The sequence below is a fragment of the Ictidomys tridecemlineatus genome, chromosome 13 (genome assembly GCF_052094955.1).
Source record: "Ictidomys tridecemlineatus isolate mIctTri1 chromosome 13, mIctTri1.hap1, whole genome shotgun sequence".
NCBI classification, from domain to species: domain Eukaryota; kingdom Metazoa; phylum Chordata; class Mammalia; order Rodentia; family Sciuridae; genus Ictidomys; species Ictidomys tridecemlineatus.
The window spans coordinates 90,647,086-90,665,204 of record NC_135489.1 but is presented as its reverse complement, the minus strand read 5'-3'; positions in this window follow the sequence as shown (position 1 = coordinate 90,665,204).

The following is an 18,119-nucleotide window of genomic DNA, read 5'->3' as shown; positions in this document are numbered from 1 at the left end:
TGACCGTGATGAAGACCACACAAGTACATGTGTACAGACTGAACTCAGAACCAATGGATGCTGGGCTGCATGTGGGTTAATTGTATGATCTGTTAATTCTTAATTATACCCAAAAAAGTGGCTATACTAGCATCAACTTTAAGATAAAAACTGTTGTTGTTGAAGACAAAGAGGGCATTTTATAGTGACAGAGGTGTCTATCAGGATGGCATAAGAATTATAAACACATGTGCACCAAAAATAAAACCCCTGAAGGTAAAAAGCAAAACTGACAGAAATGAGGAGAGAAATAGCTGACTCAACAGTAACAGTAGGAGACTTCCATATCCCAATTTCAATTATGAGCAGAACACCTCAGCAGAAGGTTAAAAAAAAGGTGCAGAAGACCCAGCACAGGGGTGCAGAAGCCTTCACACTGTGTCTATTCACACAAGATCAGTCCACAGAACCTGGTCCTTCCTGCAGGTGGAACGTCGTCCAGCACAGACCACAGCACGTCGTCCATATGCCCTAGAACGAGCCTCATGCCTTTAAAAGGGATCTAATGCTCAAAGCATGTGACCAACTGCAATGGAATCAAACCAGAAATAAACAGCAGAAGGGAATTTGGAGAACTCACAGATGTGCAGAAATTAGGCCACACATTTTCAACTTCCCATGGGTAAAATAATAAGTCAAAAGGAACATTAGAAAGAAGCGTAGGTGAATGAAAACAAAGGCCACACACCAGAACTTAAAGGGATACAGCCAAGGCAGTGCTAAGAATGCAGACAGAATCCCAGTGGTTTGGAGGCTGAGGCAGGAGGATAGTGAGTTCAAAGCCAGCCTCAGTAAAAGCAAGGCTCTACGCAACTCAGTGAGACCCTGTTTCTAAATAAAATACAAAATAGGGCTGGGGATGTGACTCAGTGGTGAAGTGCCCCTGAGTTAATCCCTGGTACAAAAAAAAAAAATTAAGACAGTTATACATGCACACGCCTCCACTAAAAAAGAAAGACCTCAAGTCAGCAAATTTAACTTTATATCTTAAGGAAACAGGAAAAGAAGAGCCAACTAAACCTGAAACATTAAGCAGATCAAGAATAGCAAAGTAATAATTAAGGCTAACATGAAAATAAATGAACTAGAGAATGGAAAAACACCAAAGAAGATCAAGGAAACCAAAGTTGGCTTTTTGAAAGGACCAACAAAATTGACATACTACAGTAGGTCAAAACATTAATACCATATGAAAGAGAGGGACATTACTACAGACCTTACAGGAACGAAGATGAAGGGAGAGAGGAGGGAACACTTCCCAGCTCATTCCATGAGGACAACATTTCCCTTATAGACAAATGGCATCGCTCCCAAAACGTATGACTATTAACACAAAAATCATCTACTAAATATTAGCATATCAAGTCCAGCAGCATATTCAAAGAATATACCATGATCAAGTGGTAGCTATCTCAAGAATGCAAGTGTCTTTCCAAGTATGAAAATCAATCAATGCGATACCTCACATTAATAGCCACAGTAAGATGTTCCACATAAATAGAACAAAGGGAAAAGCCAAAGGACCGTCTCAATAGATACAGAAAGACCATTCAACAAAATCTGACTCCTTTTCAACACCTTTTCATAAGAAAAACACTCAAAAACTAGAAACAGAGGGGCAGCGGGAGTGGCTCCATGGTAGAGCTCTTGCCTGGCATGTCTGAGGTCCTGGGTTCAATCCCCAGCACCAAACACAAAGCAAACCGTGGGGTAGAATGACATTATAGACCTCTACAAAAAACATACAGCAGACATCACAACCACAAATGAGTGAATGCTTTCCTCCAAAGAACAGGAACACAACAATGTTGTGTTAACCTCATTATAGACCTCTACAAAAAACATACAGCAGACATCACAACTACAAATGAGTGAATGCTTTCCTCCAAAGAACAGGAACACAACAATGTGTCCATTCACCATCTCTATGCAAAACTGTACTAGAGATTTTAACCCAGGCAAGTAGGCAAGGAAAAGAAATAAAAGACAGCTAGACTGGAGAAGAAAAATTACATTCTCTCTGTTTATAGATAGCATGTTTTTTTTTTTTAATACAGAAAACCTGAAGGAATTAAATCTATGAAAACACTATTAGGACTAAGAAATATGTCCAGGAAATTTTCAGAATACAAGTCAACATCCAAAATTAAATTGTATTTCTTTACACTAGCAGTTGGTGTTTGAAAATGGAGTTTAGAAAGCAATCTTATTTATAACAACATGAAACAGAAAATATTTGGGAACCTATTTAACAAAAAACTGCAAGACATACTCTGACAACTACAAAATATTGTTGAAAGAAAGTAAAGTCATAAATAAATGGAAAGATACCACAGGCATTCATTAGACCACATGCTACTATTAAAAGGCAACCTCTCCAGATTTACCCATGAACTCAGTACAAGTCCTGTGAAAATCCTAGCCAGTCCCAAAAGGCCACGTACTCTTTGGTTCCAATTACATGAACTGTCCAGAGTCGGAAAATCCCTGAAGATATAAAGTAGATTATTTGTGGGTACTGACGGGGGATGGAGAAGAGTTACTGCTTATGAGTACAAGGTTCCTTTTTTGGGATGATGAAAATGTTCTAAAATTAGATAGTATTCATAATTGCACAACTCTGTCAACATACTAAAACACACGGCTGTAAACTTTAGAAGGGTAAATCTTGAGATATATGAATTATTTGTCAGAAAAATCTTTGATAAAAATATTAAAGATTAAGAATTTTTTTCAATTTAATATTAGCCAACTATCAAAGAAGAAAGAACTAAACATTCTTGAGCATTTTCTATAAGTTGTTACCTTGGTGGACAGAGAGAGATGGTGAAGATAGATTAGATAGATGATCGATAGATGGATGATAGATAGATAACCATTTACTCCTGACAACAGTCTTATTACATAGGCATTACAATCACTACTCTATAAGAAAAAAAATTCAAAGAAATAAATTTGACAAAAATCACTGATCTAGGAAGAGGCAAGGCCAGAATTCTTTTTTTTTTTAAAAGCTCAACACAGTCTAATATTTATTTATTTATTTATTTATTTATTTATTCAGTTTTTCAGTGGACACAACATCTTTGTTTGTATGTGGTGCTGAGGATCGAACCCAGTCTGCACGTATGTCAGGTGAGCACGCTACTGCTTGAGCCACATCCCCAGCTCAGGCCAGAATTCTTAACAAGGTTTTTATTTTTTTTATTCTAATGCACATGCTTTTTATCCTACCACTTGTTTTTATATTTGCATGTTAATAAATTTCTTCTGTTGAACAAGTGTATCTTGAGTCTCATATTCATCTCTCCCCCATATCACATGTGCTCCAAAAATGTTGCCTAATCTCAGTTTATTAAACAAAATATGAAAGAAGCAGAGGAAAGTATCAACTCCGTGCAGGTCACACAAGGGTAAGTGGTTTCCAGTATTCATCAAACTCTGGAATGTTTGAAATCATGGTATACAGATAAATGACAGTGCAGACAATTTTATTTTGCAAAACAATAAAACCAAAATATTTTTCCACATTTTTATTGGTGCATTATAGTTGTACATGATGGTGGAATTTGTTGTTATTTATATATTCACACCATAACAATATAATTTAAAGCCAAAATATTTAAATGGCTATATTCTTCTGAGTTTTTAAAGCACTTTTTTTTTTTTTGTACTAGGGGCACTCAACCACTGAATCACATCCTCAGCTCTATTTTGTATTTTATTTAGAGACAGAGTCTCACTGAGTTGCTTAGCACCTCACTTTTGGTGAGGCTGGCTTTGAACTCTTGATCCTCCTGCTTCAGTCTCCCAAGCTGCTGGGATTATAGATGTGCACTACTGCACCCAGCTTAAAGCATGCTTTTATTCATCTTTTTATTTTATACTATCTCATAAGATTGAGATATTGTCATAAGGGAAAAATGAAATTAAGAAATTGCCACTAGTAAATGACTTGCCAAAGGCCACACAGGTTGTATTTGAAAAATTCAGGACTTAGTTCTAATCTCCTGAGCCAAGTTTTTGCTTTCTCCAAAAAACAGAAATATGCCCTGAGCACATAGGAATCTGAGCCTCAGGTGGAAAAAGCAGGCCCACAGGTGTGACCACCAGCGGATGGCCACACTTGTTTCACTCCCACATGCTCAATGTGTGCATCTGCCTTAGGGACGCTCCTCTCCACACGCGCAGTCAGAAACACCCTGTTCTGGTCCAATTAAAGGAGCACATAAACTCTCCCAGCCCCTCCACCTCATCACAATAATGAAGGAGGGTGATGTTGCTCTGGTCTAGGTGTAACCTTGAAGCCCTCTAATATTTAATAAGCAAATCACACATAGGCTTCTGTACTTCAGTCATTGTTAGATACTTTCAAGAACATGGAAGCTGGCTGACTCCCAGGCAGCAATATGGTGGAAGGGTGTGGTAAAGGAAAGCTTCTCAGCTCATGCAGCCAGGAAGCAGAAAGAGAGGGAGACTGGCAGGAGCTGGGGACAGACAGTCTTCAGGACATGCCCCCAGCGACCTACCTCCTCCAGCCATACCTCGCCTGCCTATAGTTCTCACCACCTCCCTGAAAGTCCATTCAAATCATTACTCCATCAAGTGGATTAATCCACTGATGAGGCCAGAGCCCTCATAATGCAGCTTTCTCACCTCTGAACACTGTGCACTGCCTGACACATGAGCTCTGGGGGATACTCCAGATCCGATCCCTGACAGGAGTTGAGCAGCATGAGCCTCAGAGCAGCTGGTTCTCCAGGTGTTGTTCCAGAAGAGGCTGCTGCGCAGAGGGATCTGGTAACCTGCAGAGCACTCCCCTCAAGCCATGGTGAGATCTGTGCACGTGTGAGACAAAACGGCTTGAAGCCAGGCTAAGAACCTTAAAACAAGACCTAAAAGACCAAATTCTTTCCAAGGAATTTAACCAACTCCAATCACAAATCTCAAAATATGTAAGATATGTACAGGAATACAAAACTACCTAGCACCCAACAAGGTGAAATAGGTACCATTCCTGGCATCCAGTTAGAGAACTGTTAGAGTCTGTAAACAAGTCAGGATGGCGCCTGGCATTTTGCCAGGGGGAGTGGTTTGTGAGGTGGCGCCAGCTAGCCATTAAGTGTGGAGATTTCTTATTGGTTGACTGCTGTATCTAGTTTATGTTAATTAAGATAAGCTGTGTGGAATGTATATATACCTCTCCTGTCCTACAATAAATAGCTCCCGCTCCTGCTGTATCAACCTACACAAGTTGTTCGTCACCCCCCAGTTATTTTGCTGCAGCTGGACTGTGGCAGAGAATAATAAGGAAGGTGAAGAAGGGAAAAAAAATCAACATTGGACTGGGATTATAGCTCTAACCGTGAAGGTGTGAGGCACTGGGTTCGATCCTAAGCACCACATAAAAATAAATGAATAATATAGTATCCATCTACAACTAAAAACTATTTTTCAAAAAAATCAACAGAAACTGATCCAGAAATGACCCAGGTGATAGACTTAGTAGCCAAAGAATTTAAAGCAGCTGTTTCAGCTGTAAACCACGTGATCAGAAGGTAGAGGTGAAAACAAACCTGTCAATTAGTTATGGAAGGTGAGTGGGGGGACAGCATAAAAATTCACTTTCTAGATAGGAAAACTAACATGACCCAAATGAGAGGAAGTTCAATGAAGCTCATGAACTCAACATGAAGCTCAATGAAGCTCAACATGAAGCTCAATAAACTTGAAGCTCAGAAGACATCATAATCAAACTGGCTGAAACTGATGACAAAGAGCAGACACAGACACACAATGAACATGTGGACACACACAGCACACACCCACACACACACCCACATAACCACACATGAATACATAATACACACATGTATGCACACACATGTAGACACTCAAACATGTATGCACACAGATACACAAAACACATAGACACACACATATAGGCAAACAAACAAACACATAGATACACATAAACAGTATGTAGACACAAACACACAGGATACATACCCCTTTCCAATTCCCTCTTTTTGCTTTAATAAGTACATTTTAATAGTTTGATGAGCTCTTTCAACTATGCCTTATCCTTGTGGATTGTATGGGATTCCTGTTATATGAGTAATGCCAAATGATGAGCAAAATTGTTTAAAAGAGGTAGAAGTATAGCCAGGACCATTATCTGTTTTTAACTGTTTTGGAATGCCTACAGTGGCAAAATTTCGTAAGCAATGAGCTACAATATCGTTAATTTTTTCTCCGGTATGAAGGGAGTCCATCAAAAATCCGGAAGAAGTATCAACTGTAACATGCAAATATTTTAATTTTCCAAATTCTGGCAAGTGTGTGACGTCCATCTGCCAAACATGGTTAGGTATCAGTCCTCTAGGATCGACTCCAAGGTTAACTTGTGGTAAAAAGGTCACACAATTTTGACATTGTTTTATTATTTGTCTAGCTTGTTCCTTAAGTTATTTTAAAATGCTTTTGTAAAGTATTAGCATTGACATGGAACTTTTTATGAAAATTTGCAGCTTCTTCTAGTGTAGAGAAAATATGGATGTCATGTGTAGTTTTATCTGCTAAATCGTTGCCCAAACTAAGGGCTCCAGGCAATCCTGTATGTGCCCTGATATGTCTTATAAAGAATGGATCTTTTCTGTCCCAGATTAGACTTTGTATAGTGGAAAACAAAGAGAAAACAGTAGAGGAAGAGGAAATCCTACCAGCATCTTCAAGGGATACTATAGCATTAACTATATACTGACTATCGGAAAATAAATTAAATACAGAATCTTTAAACATCACAAAAGCTTGTAATACTGCATTAAGCTCTACCTTTTGAGCTGATTGTTTGGGTACTAAAAATGTAAAAGTTTGATCAGGAGTAACTACTGCTGCTGTACCATTATTTGACCCATCAGTGAATATATTTGGAGCATTCATGATAGGTGTTTTTCTTGTCATTTTTTGAAAAATTACAGGATGCGATGACCAAAAAGACAATAAAGGATTAGATGGTAAATAGTTATCAAATGAAACATTAGATTTGCACATGATTATTGCCCAAGTATTTAACTCATTAGCTAACTCATCAATTTGATCCATAGTATATGAAGTAATAATTTTATTGGGAGAAATTCCAAACACTCCCTTTGCTGCTTTTATTCCTTTGAGTATTAATTGTCCTACAGCTTCAGGATACCTAGTAAGAATAGTGTTAGCAGAATAAGATAAATGTATCCATAATAATGGACCTTCTTGCCAAAATACTCCTGTAGGAATATTTTTTGTTGGTAGTACAATAAATAATAAAGGCAGACTTATATCAATTCTATCCAAGTGCATATTTTCCATATATGTTTCAATGACTTTTTAATGCCTTTCTTGCTTCAGGCGATAACATTCGGGGTGAATTTGGATCTGATGGACCTTTTAGGATATCAAATAAAGGTCCCAACTCTCCTGTTGGTATGCCTAAATAAGGCCTTATCCAATTTATGTCTCCTAAAAACTTTTGAAAGTCGTTAAGTGATTTGAGTTGATCTACTCGTATTTGAATTTTTGGTGGACAGACCATGGTTGAGGATAATAGAACTCCTAAATAATTAATTGGAAAATTTAATTGTACTTTATCTATTGCTATCTCTAGATTATAATTTTTTAATAAGTTTGTAAGTGTGGCATAACATTCTAGCAATGTGTTTTTATCTTTGTGTGCTAATAATACATCTCCATATAGTGAAATATTTGTATTCAGGATTTTGATTTCTAAGTGGCTGGATTACTTTGTTAACATAAATTTGACACATAGTTGGGCTGTTAGCCATCCCTTGAGGGAGTACTTTCCATTCATATCTCTGATCAGGACCTTCATGATTCGGTGCAGGGATAGCAAATGCAAAACGTAGACTATCCTCAGGATGAACTGGAATTGAAAAAAACAATCTTTAATATCTATAACTAAAACATACCAGGTTTTTGGCAAAGCAGACAATTGGGGAATCCCCGATTGAGCAGGTCCCATAATAATCATCTCATTATTAATGGCTCTTAAATCTTGCAGTAATCTCCATTTACCAGATTTCTTTTTGATGACAAAAATGGGAGTATTATGGGGAGATACAAAAGGTTGTATATGTCCTTTCACTAATTGTTGTTTGATCAGGTCATGGGCTGCTTGTATCTTTTCTTTAGTCAGGGGCCACTGAGGAACCCATACTGGTCTTTCTGATTTCCAAGTAATTTTTATTGTCTCAGTGACCCCTCCTGAAAATCCAATCCATGTGTGTCTGTTCCTTGATCTATTTGTATTGGTGCTCCTATACCTTGTTCATGTTCTCCTAATCTTTTTCCTTTCCTAAAACCTTGTCTAGCCATAATAATGGACACATTTGAATTGATGTTGTTAATGTTAGCCTAATTGATATAGGACATCTTGTCCCCATAAATTTACGGGAAGATGATCCAATACATATGGCTGTACAGTTCCTTCACATCCTTCAGGATCCTTCCAATCTAATACCATTGCACTTCTATGGGGATTAGTCGCCACTCCTAGGCCTCAAAGCGTTTGAGTGGCTTGTTGTAACGGCCAATGTTTTGGCCATTCTTGACAAGAGATGATGCTAAGGTCTCCACCTATATCCAGTAGCCCATTAAACTCATGTCCTTGAATATTTAGTTTTAGCATGGGGCAAGAATCTAAATTTAAAGAAAGCATAGCCCAATCTACACCTGTGGAGCCTAATCCCCTGGAACCTCTGTCTACAGTTCGACTGGAAAATTTATCATGTAGGTTAGGTATTATTAATAACTGTGCTATTCTATCTCCTGGTGAAATTACTGATATAGCCCTTGGAGAACTGGCTATAATTTTTACTTCACCTTCATAATCGGGATATCATAAGTCCTTTTAGAGTAGAAGAACTGCACCCCAATAATAAGCCTACTGTTCCTTTGGGAAGAGGCCCTTTTACCCCTGTGGAAATGATTTGAACTCCCATCTCTGGAGTTAGTACTGCTCTGGCGGAGGCGCAGATGTCCAATCCTGCGCTTCCTCTGGTTTGTCTAGTGAGGGATCTAATGGACAATGTGTCATGGGCACTACCCTGATGGTGTTGCTGGGTTCCTCCAGTGCCCCATATATTTGTGGTTTGGGCCCCAGAGCATTGGGCCCCCCTGTCCTTTTTTTGGCAATGGAGCCCGATGCCTTTCTCCATGATATTGTGGATAGACACCTGGTCCTTGTTCATTTTTTGATAACGGAGTACCCTCTATGGTGGTTTGAGAATGGCATTCATTAGCTCAATGTCTCCCTCTATGGCAACATGGGCAAATACTCGGTATTCTACTCCTTTGATACCTAGTTTTGTTAAACCCTCCTCCTATGGGGCAATTCCTTTTAAAATGTCCTGTTTGTTCACAATTGTAGCATGCTTTTGGCCTGGCATCTAAAGCTTGTTGTACTGCAGCTGCCAAGACTTGCCCTTGTTCATTAATGTCTCTACATAATTTAATATGTGTTTAAATCTTCATGTTTCCATGGTCTGATGACTTCTCTGCACCAATGATTTGCTTGTTCATAAGCCAGTTGTTTTATTAATGGCATTGCTTGTTCTGTATTCCCAAAAACTCTGGTAGGTGTTTGAATAAGCCTATCTACAAATTCAGCGTAAGGTTTATTAGCTCCTTGTATTACCTTAGATAAGTGACCTTGTAAACCTCCATGTCCTTGTAAAGTCTTCCATGCTCTAACCGCATCTACAGCAATTTCTAAGTATATGGCAGGATCATATGTAATTTGTTGCTGCTGACCCTCATAAAGTCCCTTTCCTAACAACATATCTAGATTTCTCTGAGGATAACCGGCTGTTGCATCTCGCCTAGCTGTCTTTCCTAACAACATATCTAGATTTCTCTGAGGATAACCAGCTGTTGCATCTCACCTAGCCGTCTCCTTGCAAAATTCCTCATTGGCAACCTTCCATAACAGGTGTCGTCCTCCATTTAGCACAGCTTTACACATACTAGTCCAATCTGCTCGCGTCATGTTCAAGTTGGTAATGGATTCGACCGTGCTCACAGTGAAGGGTGCTTGAGGACCATAGGTTGTTACAGCCTCTTTTAGCTGCTTCACTGTTTTGAAATCTAAAGCATGGTGAATTCGCTGCCCTCCTGCCTGCTCAAATACAGGGCATGCTAATATTTGAGGTCCTGTTTCAGGATCCCATCTATCAACTACGGGGGTTGGGGGCCTCCCAGCATATGGAGGTGGCGCTATTGGTTGGACACTTACGCCCTCTGGTGATAGAAAGGTGTTAGTAGCAGTCTCCTGTTGTAACTTTTCCCCTGTTGGCTTTTTCTGCTCTAAACTTTCTTCCTCTGACTAGTTCGAGAGACCTTCTCTTTTAGTTGAATCAATGTGTCTTCTCCTTCCTCTACTATTGTCTGAATCGAAGGCTTTGGACTAAGCAAACAAGATACCAACATCCTCAATGGCAATGTGCCAACTGACAGAATTCCTGAGCTTTTCTTTTCTATTCTTTTTAAATCTTCACCATGATGGTTCCATTGTGATATATTTAACAACTCCCCCTTAAAAAGCCATGGGTTACATTTTTGTATTGTATCAACGTATGCTCTGACTGTTCTTGATTTTACTGAGATGCCTCTTTCCTCTAACAATTTACTTAACACTTTTGGTTTGTTTTTTTACTAATTTCTGATCCCATATTTCTACTATAACACAACCCAACAAGATAACACCAAACAAAACCGAAACAGAATGAAACAAAAATGGAACAAAAATTCATTATATCAGCCTGTCTATCCTCCTGAAATGTCCATCTGTCCTTTCTCCCTATTTGTTCCTCAGACGCAAATAGTTTTTCCTCAGATGTGAGTGGTTTTTCTTCCGTCTCACCCATCTCCAGGGACAGGCAACTTAAAACAAAAGCGAAACAAAATGAAAGAAGAATCTTAAAATGGCTACCCATCCTCTCGCCCTGCCCTCAGGGGCGAGCAGTTTACCTTATCACTTACCCTCAGTAGTTCCCCCGTACGGGCCACCAAATGCTGCAGTCTGGCTGGGCACAATTCATGAGCCACTTGTCAAGCAGAAATGAATTTTATTTTTAGAACACAGATGCCACACCACACGAGCTCTTCAGGAATTCCCTCAGAGCCCAATTGCCACCACCAGCTTCTGGCGAGGCCTCTCAACCCCCACTCCTCCTGCTCTTGAGGCCGATTGGCTGGGTCACACGGGCGGAGCCAAGAGTCCCGCAATGAGCAGCTCTGTGGTCTGAAAGGGCGGGGAAACAGCCCAATGAGCATCACCGCAGAGGAGCCAATCAGCTGGCAGCTGGAAGTTTGCTGGGGCCCCTTTAGCTGTGGCTCTCAACAGATTTGTTTTTGCTATTTTGCTTTTGTTTTGTATATGCCTTGTAGCTTTTGGGGTCCATTTCCTGAATTATTGTCATTTCTATTTTCTCATTTTCTTTGATGCATATCCTATGGCTATTTTCTTTGTGATTACAATGTTTTAAACTTAACATCCTAAAATCATAGTGTTTTAATTTTAATTTAGTCAAGTTTAACTTACATAGCATAAAAAAATTCCACTCTTATATACCACTGTCTCTACCCCTATTATTGATGCCAATAATTGTCTTTATACTGGGCACCAAAACATAATCATTCTTTTCTATATCTTTAGTTCCTTAAATTGTGTAGAAATGTTATTATCCATCCTTACAATCATATTTTATAATTAAACATGTATTTGTCTCCACTTTTTAAAAAATAGGCTTCAAGTTACTGTCTATAGTGTCCTTTCATTTCAGTCTGCAAGACTTTCTTGAGCATTTCCTGCAGGGAAAAATCTAGTGATAACAGACTCAGGTCTTTTTTTATCTGGGAATCTCTTTATTTTTCCATCACCTTTGAAGGGCATTTTTGCCAGATATGATTCTTGGTTGAGATTTTTTAACTTTGGAATATATTGAATATATTGTCTTTTAGTCTCCAAAATTCTGATGAGAAATCTGCTGATCTTATTGAAGGCCCCTTTTTTGCAATAAGTATTTTCTGTATTTAGAAAGTTTTATTTTAATGTCTTACTTAGTCTCTTTTAGTTTACTTGTAACTTGTTAAGTTTGTTGGATGTTTATATTCATGTCTTTCATCAAATTTGAGAAGTTTTGAACCATTGTTTCTTCAAATATTCTCCCTACCCCTTGATCTCCTTCTTCCCTTTCTGGCACTCCCAGAGTGCTTGCTTGGCCCACTTGCTGGTACCCTGGTCCCTCAGGCTTTGTGCACTGCAGCTTTTTTTGTTTCTTAGACTTGATAATTACTTTCTTCCTGTTTTCAAGTTCACTGATTATTTTAGTTACTATACTATCTTAGCTCCAGAAACGTTTTCCCTTTACATTTTCTTTTTATCAATTTCTCCATTTTGTTAATACATTGTGTCCCCGACTTTCCCCACACCTTCCTTTTGGTCTCTGAGCACTTTTGTTTTGTTTTGGGATACCTCAAACTCCTAGGTTCAAGTGATACTCTTGCCTTAGCCTCCCGAGTAGCTGGGACTACAGGTGCACACCTCTGCACCCACCACACTGACTCTCTTCTTAGCATCTGTTACATTCATTTTAAAGTCTTTGTCTAGCAGATCTGCACCCCCCTCCCCTGTTGAGGATAGTTTTTAATTTACCATTTTCCTTTGAATGAGAAACTCTTCTCTTTATGCCTTATGAATTTTTTAAAATTGAAAACTGGCTAGTTGCATGAATCTAACAAAGTGGTAATTTAAAATAAGATCACTCTTTCCCCCTCGCCTCCCGGCACCTTTTCTTTTCTTTTTTAAGAGTTTGTTATTTTTGTTGTTGTTGTTCTTTTGAATTGTCTCTGCCCCAAGGATCAACCTGAGGTATAAACTTAAGTTCTTAAAAATTTGTGCCTTTGCCAGGGCAGGAGAAGTTACTTTTCAATATTCTCTATGTATGTGGTTGCTTTTGAATGTCTTAGTAATTTAGTCAGCTTTTTTACTGCTATAACCAGAAGGCCTGACAAGAACAATCAAGAGAAGGAAAAGTTTAGGGGCTCACACTTTTAGAGCTCTCAGTCCACAAACAGGCCAAACTCCATTCCTGGGGCTGAACATCATGGTGGAAGAGTATGATGGAAGGAAGTGGCTCAAGACATCACACCAGGGAGCAGAGACTGCTCTACTCACCATGGATGAAATATATAACCCAAAAGTACACCCCAATCAACCCACCTCCTCCAGCCACACCCTACTGCCTACAGTTACCAGTTAATTCCTTTTAGGGGATTAATGCACTGATTAGGTTAAGGCTCTCATAACTCAATCAATTTCACCTCTAAACCTCCTAGCATCGCCTCACATATGAGCTTTTGGGGAACACATATCTAAACCACAACACTTAATATTTAGTTCTGAAAACTTTTAGAAAAAGAAAAATAAATAGAGTGTTCTGGCCCTTTAATCTCATAGAAGTCTCTTCAACTGCAGAGGAAGGTATAACAGTGGCTGCTCACCTCTTTGTCTACACTTGTGTGAAAAGCAGAAGCTATCAGCTCAGGTCCCTAGTATTTGCAGGACAGAGCCCTTTTTGCCCACTTTGGCTACTACAAGTTGTTCCAGGAACGTGTACATGGCTCCCTGCACATGGTGGTAAAAGCTATGCTAAGTGCTGAAGTTGATCAGAATTACCAGTTTATCACAAGTTTCCCCTGGAAGATGCCATAGACCCCAGAGTTCCTAGGTACTTCTATCAGACATATTTGGTCAGCATCATCTCCAAGTTGCGGGGACAGTTTCCTGATGCTTCTGGCTCCATTCTTCTCTGTTGCATATTCTTCTTTTCCTTTTCTTTTTTAAGATACTAATTTGCATCCCCTTGCTGATGATAATGATACTTTCAATCCTTTCCCCTACCAACTTGAGGCAATCACTAATTTACTTTTTACCTCTGTGGCAGGGTTTTGCAAACTACTATCATGAGCTAACTTCAGTTTGTGGCCTATTTTTGTAAATAACTCTAAGGGAACACAGCCAAGACCATTAATTTACATATAATCCATTGCTATTTTCTCTCCACAAATGCTGTGTTGAGTAGTTGTTAACAGATCCTGCTTTATGGCCAACAAAGCCTAAAATATTTACCACATTGCCTCCACAGAAGTATTTCTACCTCTTTTGTTAGATTTTCATTGCTGTAACAAAATACCTGAGAAAATCATCTTAGAGGGGGGTTTATTTTGGCTCATGGTTTCAGAGGTTTCAGTCTATGTTGGCTGGTTCATTTTTTTCTGGGCCCATCATGGTGGAAGGGTGTGTTGGAAGACAACTCTTCACCTCACAGAGAGAGAACAATAGAGCCAAGAACAAAATATACCCTTCTAACACATGCCTCAGTTATCTAGCCTCTCTAACTAGGACCTACCTCCTGAAGTTTCTACCACTGCCCAGTAGTTCATTCAGTTATGAACTCATCAACTGATCATGAGGGCTCTGATCAAACCCTAACAGTCCCAACTCTGAACACTGCTGCATGAACCTTTTTGAGACAGTTCATATCCAAACCATAACACCTCTGCTTGCCTTTTCCAGACATTTACATGTACATGGAATCGTACAATATATATTCTTTTTAATTTAACTTTCTTCATTTAGAATGATTTTGAGGTTCATCCATGTTGCAGGGATAACAATGTTCCTTTTCATTGCTGAGTAAAATCTCATTTTGCTTTTCAATTGGCCATTTGATAAGACACGGATTGTTTCCACATTTTAGCTACTATGAATCATAAGCTGTGAACATTCATGTACAAGTATTTGTATAGGTATGTATTCATTTCTTTTGTGTAGATAATAGAATTGCTGCATCATCTGATAGGTTTGTCTTTAACATTTTAAGAAAGTATCAGACTGGTTTCCAAAATAGCCACACTATTTTATATTCCAGCAGTAATGCATGAGAACTCCCTTTTCTCCATCATCCCCTACACTGTTATGCTTATCTCGATTATACCATGCCAGTGGGTGAAAAATGACATCATTTTTGTGTTGTGGTTTTAAATTTGAATTTCTGAGTCATTATGTTGTTGATCATCTTCTGTGCTTTGAAACCATTCATTCACATATCCATCTATTTCCTTTTATAAAACATTTACTCAAAAAGTTTGCCCATTTATAAACCATTTCCTCATTGATGAATTTTAAATTTTAAGGAATCTATGAGTCTTTGTCATAGAGATGCAATTTGCAGATAACTGCACATGCTGTGGATTGTCTATTTGGGTTCTTAGTGGTATCTTCTGAAACATTTCCATTTGATGAGGTCTAATTAATTTTTAATGTACTTTTTGCTTTCTTATTTTTTATTGAATCTCTTGGTTAGATCAAAAATTTTTTTGGACACAATCTTTTTTTTTTTTTTTTAATGTGTTGCTGAGGATTGAACCCAATGCCTCACAACTATGAGGCCAGTGCCACAACCCCAGTCCATAGATCAAATCTTTTGACTAACCTAAGGTCAGGAAGGTTCTGTCCTGTTTTCTTCTAGCAGTTACAGTTTCAGTTTTTATGTTAGATCTTGAATTCACTCTGAATTGCTTTTTGCATATGGTGCAAGGTAATGTTTAAAATTGTCCCATCATTTGTCAAAAACATCAGCCTTCCCCTGTATGTCTCTGGAACATTTCCTGACATCAACAGACTAAATCTAAAGGCTTACTTTGGTACTCCACATTCCATCCCCTTGATCTGTGTGGATGTTAATACCACATTATCTTCCTGTAAAACTACATAAACGTTCAAATAAAGAAATTTTTTTCCAACTTATTCTTTGTAAAAATCGTTTTGACTATGCTGGGGTGTCCTTAGCAATAATATACTAAATTTTAGCTTGTTAATTTCTGGGAAAAAAAATGTGCTAGAATTTATTTAGGGGTTGGGTTGTAGACATAGATCACTTTGGGGCGACCAGACATGTTAACAATTTTGAATGTTCCAATGCAAGAATATGGAGTATCCATTTATTTAGATCTTTATTACCCTCAGCAATATTTTGTAGTTTTCAGTGCATAAGCTTCTCATCCTTTGTTACATTTACTTAAGTGCATTTATTATCAACTAACTTTTTCTTAATTTCACTTTGTTTGTTGCCTGTAGAAATACAAATGCTTTTTTGCACACTGATTGGGAAGCCTCTTATTATCCACTGCAATGTTAAACAGAAGTGGTGAGAGTGGACAGCCTGCCTTACTCCCTGCATTATCTTCCCTATTTAGGTATGATGTTAGCTGCAGGTCTTTACAGATGCCTTCTCAACCTATTGAAAAAAGTTCGCTTCTATTCTACCTTATGATTGTTGAAAGTTTACCACAAAGGGTGGATTTTGCAAGATGCTTCATGGAATGAGATGATCATGTGGTTTTGTCCTTTATCCTATCAATAAGGTACATTATATGTATTCATTTCCAGATGTAGAATCATCCTTTCCTTATCACTGCCATAAATCCCACGTGACCAGTGTGTAATTCTCTTTATATGCTGCTGGTTCTGTTTGCTATTTTTTTCTTTCTTGAGGATTTTTGCATCTTTATTACTAAGAGATGTTAGCATATAGTTTTCTGAGGATTCCTATTTTTGTTTGGCTTTGATCAGAAAAATATCGGCCTCATAGGACATGTTAGGCAGTGCTCTCTATTTTTCTGAGAGAGTCTGTGAAAGATTGGTATTATTTCTTTAAAACTTTAACAGAAAACACCACGGAGCCATCTAGGCCTGGGTTTCTCATGATGAAGTTTTTAAGTACTAATTTATTTTCTTAACTAAGATTTTCTAATTCTTCGTGGTGCTGGGGATTGAACCCATGGTCTTGTGTATGCAAGGATAGCACACTACCAACTGAACTGTATCCCAGGCTCTAATTTGTCTTCAATAAATCTTAGAAACTTTTATTTAATCTTTTTTTATTCAAAAATGGGCCCATCTTATCTAAAATGTCTTGTTGCTATGAATATGTTCATATTATCTTCTTATAGTTCCTTAATTTTTGTAAACTTGGCAGTGAATTAGTCTTCTCATTTTGGTTGTGTTCTTTATTTGATCAATCTAGCTAAAACTTGTGTTTTGTTTATCTGTAAGAGCTAAGATTTTATTTCACTGATCTTCACTGTATTATTTTCTTCCTTCTTATTCTGGGTTTAGTTAGGAAGTTTATGTTATTGGTTTGCAGTCCTTTTTTCTTTTCTGAGACAGCAGTACCCTCTTGTTCACAGGGGATACATCCCAAGATCCCCAGTGAAGGCCTGAAGTCACAGGTAGTCTGTTCTATATTTTTTCCTATGCAAACACATCTGTGCTACTTTAATTCATAAATCAGACACAGATTTAAAAAAAAAAGTAGTAGTGAGGTAGAGCAATTTTAACAATATGCTTTAGTGAAAGTTATGTCAATATGGTCTCTCTCTCAAAATGAATTCTACTTATGGCTTCTCTCTAGCATATCAGAACTGTCAGCATCACTGCTCTTGTACTTTGGGGCCAGCATCAAGAAACACAAGGACTTGAAAACAAGCACTGTGACTGTGGTAGTCAACCTGACAACACAGTTGGCTAAGTGATTAACAGCACAGGTTCGATGGGGAAAGGGATGATTCACAACCCAGGCAAGGCAACATTTGACAACAAGAGATTCAGTGGCACTACTCAGAATGGCATGCAGCTTATTTCTGAATTATTTCTCAAATTTTCCAATGCAGTTGATCCAGTAAATGAAACCATGGGATGAAAAACTGTGGATGGAGGGGAACAAACATGTGTTTATAGCTATAAATTTCCTTCTTCAGTACTTCTTGAGCTTCATCCATGTATTTTGATGTTTTCATTTCATACAGCTGAAATTACTTTGATTTTCTTTGTGATTTCTCCTTTGACTCATGGCTTATTCAAAGTGTACTTTAACATCCAAATATTTGTGGATTTTCCTGATTTCCTTCTGTTGTTACCTCTGACTTAATGATGCTCTTATAGTATGAAAAACACT